Raw genomic sequence first — 6115 nt, forward strand, 5'->3', positions numbered from 1 at the left:
CCCCAATTCTCTTCAATATTGTCGCTGATATGTTAGCGATTCTGATTGGTAGGGCAAAGGATGAAGGTAAAGTGGGGAGTTTGTTGCCTCAACTCATTGATGGTGGAATCTCTATTTTACAATATGCGGATGATACGATCTTATTTCTTGAACATGACATTGCTAAGGCCGTCAATATGAAATTAGTCTTATGCATTTTCGAACAATTATCGGGCTTAAAAATAAACTTTCATAAGAGCGAAATTTTTGCTTTTGGCAAGGCAAAGGATATAGAGGACCAATATAGACACATTTTTGGGTGTGAGTCTGGAACTTTACCTTTAAAGTACTTAGGAATTCCGGTACATTATAGGTCTTTGAGGAATGCGGAGTGGAGTCCTATTGAAACTCGGTTTGCATCCAAATTAGGGTGTTGGCGTAGTAAATTGCTGTCTTATGGTGACAGGTTGGTTCTGATTAATTCAGTACTTACAAGTCTTCCAATGTTTATGCTTTCCTTCTTGAAAATCCCAATTGGGATGAGGAAGAGGTTAGATTATTATAGATCAAATTTTTTCTGGCAATCTGATGAACAAAAGAAAAAATATAGATTATCTAAATGAAATATTTTGTGTAGACCGAAGGATCAAGGTGGGTTGGGAATTGAAGTACTGGAATTAAAAAACAAATGTTTACTAAGCAAATGGCTGTTTAAACTTCTTTCCGAGGAGGGTATGTGGCAGTAGCTTTTATGTAACAAATATCTTAGAAACAAAACTCTTGCACAAGTGGAGGCCAAACCGACTGATTCTCCTTTTTGGAAGGGTCTCATGCATGTTAAAGATGATTTCTTCCTGAGAGGTTATTTCAAAATAGGTAATGGAACATCTGTTAGGTTCTGGGAGGATGTGTGGTTGGGGGATACGCCATTATCCCATCAATATCCGGCTCTTTATAATATTGTTCAACATAAAAATGTGTTAGTATCGACTGTGCTTGCTACTAATCCTATTAATATTTCTTTTAGAAGAGGTTTGAATGACAATAAGTGGGTACAATGGTTACTTCTATGCCAACGATTAATTACAATTGATTTAACAACTGAACCTGATAAGTTTATTTGGAAGCTTACGGATTCGAGCATTTTTTGGTCAAGTCTATGTACCTTGATTGGATGAATGGCCATACTATTTATCTTCGCAAGTACCTATGGAAGTTAAAGATTCCTTTGAAAATTAAAATTTTTATGTGGTTCCTTAGTAATAAAGTGCTATTAACTAAGGATAATTTAGCCAAACGAAAGTGGAAAGGATGCCAAAAATGCTGTTTCTGTGATTCCATGGAAACTGTTAATCATTTGTTTCTCGATTGCCCTTTTGCGAAGATAATATGGCGTATGATGTACCTTACTTATAATATTCCTCCACCAGCTAATACTACTAATATGTTCGGTAGATGGCTGAATGGGGTGAGGAAAGAGGACAAACAAAAAATTAGAATGGGTGTCTCAGCTCTTTGTTGGGCTATTTGGAAAACTAGAAATGATATCATCTTTAACAAACAAAGTGGAACTAATTTTTTGCAGGTTATCCGGCGAGCTGCCCATTCAATTCAACAATGGGTTTTACTCCTCCCAGTGGAGCAGCGGGAGGATATGGTTATTGGATGCAACCGGATGCTAGTGGTTGCGCAGGACTTCTTTTTCCAGGCTACTGGGTGGCGGCATCTTAATAGAATAGCAAATGCATAGCTTTTCTGTTTGCCATATTTTCAGTTGGTTGATTCTTGTATCGACCTTAGCTATTCCGTGGTTGTAATAAGTGATGTTGAATTGGTTGTGACTTGATACTTTTATTAATAAAGCAAGCCGTGTGCATCTATTGATGCAGAGGCTGGGGCTATGCTCCTTTTTCGAAAAAAAAAATTAACATTCTATTATGCGTACCTGTGTAAATTTAAACAGGTTCACACACCATGGGGTTCTGCCACTGCGTGTTCGTCATGGACAGGCTCTACGACTTCAAAAGAACAGGCACGCCGGACCAGACCATGGACGTCGGCATGCGGGCCTCGCTCCAGGGCAGCTGCCCGCCTCACACGGTGACGCCGCAGAACGAGTCTCGCGACGCCATCGTCCCCATGAACCTCCTGGCGCCGCACGGGCCCTTCAGGCTCGACAACTCCTTCTACCGAAGCGTGCTCGCCGGGAAGGCCGTCCTGCAGATCGACCAGGAGCTGGCGTCCAACGGCATGGCCAGGCTCATCGCCGCCAAGTTCGCGGTCGGGCCGCGCAAGTTTCGGAAGCAGTTCGCCAGGTCCATGGTGAAGCTGGCCAGCGTGCACGTTCTCACCGGAGAGCAGGGGGAGGTCAGGCTGAACTGCCGAAAGGTTAACAGCTCATAGTTTTTTCTGAGTGGCAAGATCAGTGCCTTCAAGTTGAGTTTTAAATGTTTCCCTTAGAAAAGAAGTTGAGTGTTAATTCTTAATGATTTGCTAATACATGTATGCTTAGATTTTCAGCTATTTTTTCCAATCATGTTTAAGTCAATTTGTGTGAAGTTTCAGTCATTTCATAACATTACATCTGGCCTGATGTTCTTCCCACCCCGTCTGGTCCATCATGCCTGGTCTTTTCCTTCTTGCTCCATGATGGTCTTGGAGACCTGGTTCCAAGCCCAAGCATGCCCATCCCAAGCCCATTCGATGACGAGCCTCGCTTCGCTCGTAAGATGTTAGCATCTTTTTTATATGAATTAGATCATAACATAATAAATTTTACGTTGAGACAAAGCTTATCTTGTAACATGAATTTCAACAATATTCTGGACAACATAGAAAACACTTGCTTGCGCCAAATAACCACTTAGGCTAAACAGTTACCAAGCTCGAGCAAAGCTTAAACTTGTCAACGAGAACTACCTTTGTCACCATATCAGCAGGGCATACCTTCAGTTTGCCTTGTGCAACAATGTCGCGAACATAATGGTACTTGACATCAATTGCTTTGTGCTCTCATTGAACATTTGACCTTTAGTAAGGTATATGCCACTTTGATTGCCACTAAACAAGTTAATGCAGAATCATCTCCACAAAACTCAACATACACACCTTTCAACCAAACAGACTTTTGCAATCTTCGGCAATAGCTATATATTCTGTGTTGGTTGTAGATTGAGAAACAACATGTTGTAATGTTGACTTCCAACTCATAATACATCCACCGACAGTAAACACATAACATGTTATAGACCTCCTCTTATCCAAGTAGGCATCAAAATGTGAATCCACATAGCCAGCGAGTCCCTCACCGGTCTTGTCAAACTTTAAGCAAGCTTTGGATGTGCCATAAAGGTACATGAAAATTCACTGAACAACTTTTCATGTTCTTTACCAGGATTAGCCATGTATCGGCTAACCAAACTCATAGCATATGATAATTCAGGACGGGAACAAACCATGACATACATCAAGGAACCAACATCACTAGAATATGAAACTCGTGAAATATACTCAAAATCTTCATCAGTACCAGGACATTGCAATGCTAATAATTTGCATCATGCATATTAAAATGTTGAAGGATTTTCTTAATGTAATTTTACTAACTAAAAAATAACCCACTAGATTTTTTGTCCTTTGTAATTTTTCTACCTAGTATTTTCCTAGCAGCATCAAGATCCTTCATCCCAAACTCACCATTTAACCATGGTTTCAAAGTAGTGATCTCTTTCTTGCTCTTGGCAACAATCAACATATCATCAACATATACCAAAAAGTATATGTGTGATTCATTAACAAACTTGATGACACAACTATCATATTGAGATCTCTTAAATCATGTGCAACTATAAATGAATCAAACCTTGTATAGCATTGTCTTGGAGACTGTATCAGAGACATCTATCTTTAACTTGCAAACAAGATCCTCCTCGGGAACAACAAAACCTCAGGTTAGTCCATGTATATATCCTCCTTCAATTCTCAATGCAGAAAAGCAGTCTTTACATCTAGCTAATCAAGCTCAAGATCATGCATACCACAACACCAAGGAATGCACAAATTATATTATGCTTCACTACCGGAAAGAATACATCATTATAATCAATACCTGGAATCTGGCTAAAATCTTTTGCTACTAACCCCGCCTTAAACCTTCAAGCATCATTAGGAGAAAATCCTTCGTTTCTTTTTAATATCCATTTGCATCGGACATCCTTCTTTTGTTTGTAAAAGTGTACAATATCTCATGTGTCATTCTTCTCAAGCGATTGCATCTCCTATTGCATAGCAGAAATCAACTTCTCACGGTCAACAGATGCAACGGCCTCGATGTATGTAGCAGGTTCAAAATCATTCGCCACGTGTTCAACACAGCTCAACGGATAATGATTAATATTACACTCTTGAATTAAACGAGGCGTGGACCTCAGTCTATGAGCAGCAGGAGAATTATTTGTTTAATGCAAAACATATGGTGAACGCTGAACATCAATATTATCATTTTCATTTTTAGAAACTTTCTCCTCCACGTGCTCCACTTACACGCTAACCTTCAGTCAAAACCATCAGAAACATATGTAGATGGACTATCATTAATCATAACAATCTCATTAAAAACAACATTTTAGCTCATCAAAATCTTTTTAGTTTCAAGATTTCAAAACTTATATGACACTCTTGAACCATAACCAAGGAACACACATTTAACAATTCTAGGGGCTAACTTTCCATTATTACGTGTGCATAAGAAATGCAAGCAAAGACTCTCAACTATGAATAATCAACGATAACTAACCTGTGGTTGGATGGTTAGGAGAGCAGTGACACCCCTAGGTCACCAGAGTTCAAATCCCAGATTTGACACTTTGGTGTCTCATAAAGGCAGAATACTCTTCAGTGGGATGCGACGTTCCCATCGATAGCGAGACACATGTGGTGACCTCCTTAATCCCAAGATCCGTCAAATCAGTTTTTGGATGCAGTCTCTTGGAGGTACTCATAGGAGTACAGTGTGCTTGCGTTCATAGAGATGAATGCATATACGTATGTGTGAGCATCTATAATTGTACTGTGTTTCGAAAAAACTATAAATAATCAGCAGGTAAATTAGACCACATCTCATTGGGAGTTTTCTTAGAGCATCTCCAGTCGCCTCCCCCAAACCATTCCCCAAAACAACGTCGGATGGAGCGTTTGGGGGACGTGTTTTGTTTGTGCCGCGTTTGGGGGACGTCGCCCACTAGCCGCGTCCCCCAAACGCCGCCCCAATTTTTTAAAGGTTTTTGAAAACACAACTATTTATTAAATATAGCATACAAATAAATATGTTTGGGGAGATTGTTTTCAAATTAAAATACAAAAAACAGTAAAACAACTAAACAAATGTAATAAATAGGGCTAGATCAAGGTGCCGCGGCATTTGCTGATAATCCTTTGATCCTCCACATATGCTCAACGAGATCAGCTTGAATTTGATCGTGGATATTGCTGTCACGGATCTCTGCGTGCATGGCGGGAAATTAGCAAAATCTGCAGAGAACTCATGATCAACCTCCACAAGAGGGCCATGACACTCATAGGGACCAACATGTGTCCTGGCATGATTCTTGCGGTCATCCTCGATGATCATTGATATGGGCATTATTCTTCGGGTAACCAGCATTTGTGCTACCTCCTATGGCCCAACCAGAGGCCCATGAAGATCACCCACCGACCAAGGTGGGCCAATACGTCGGTTACAAAGAAGGAGATTCATCCGAAGAAGGATTCTTGAAGAACAAGGCAAGAAGACGTTAAACGAGAAAAGATTAGAAGTAGAACTCTTTGTAACCTAGTCGTACCCGGACTGAACTCTCGAGACCTGGCCTGTAATATAAGGGCCAGGAGAGGGTCTGCCGAGGGACACAATCACAACAGATAAATTCATCGCAAGTCTAGAGCTAGGTCCTTAGAATCTTAGTCTCTCGAAGAGATCATAACCTAAGCCTTTGGCTACCCCATTGTAACCCGATATATTCGATAATCAAGATCAGACAAGCAGGAAGTAAGGGTTTTACCTCATCGAGGGCCCCGAACCTGGGTAAATCTCTTTCCCTGTCTGTTTGGTATCCGATGTCTCGTGTCAGCCTGCAGGATT

The sequence above is a fragment of the Lolium perenne genome, chromosome 4 (assembly GCF_019359855.2).
Source record: "Lolium perenne isolate Kyuss_39 chromosome 4, Kyuss_2.0, whole genome shotgun sequence".
NCBI classification, from domain to species: Eukaryota; Viridiplantae; Streptophyta; class Magnoliopsida; order Poales; family Poaceae; genus Lolium; species Lolium perenne.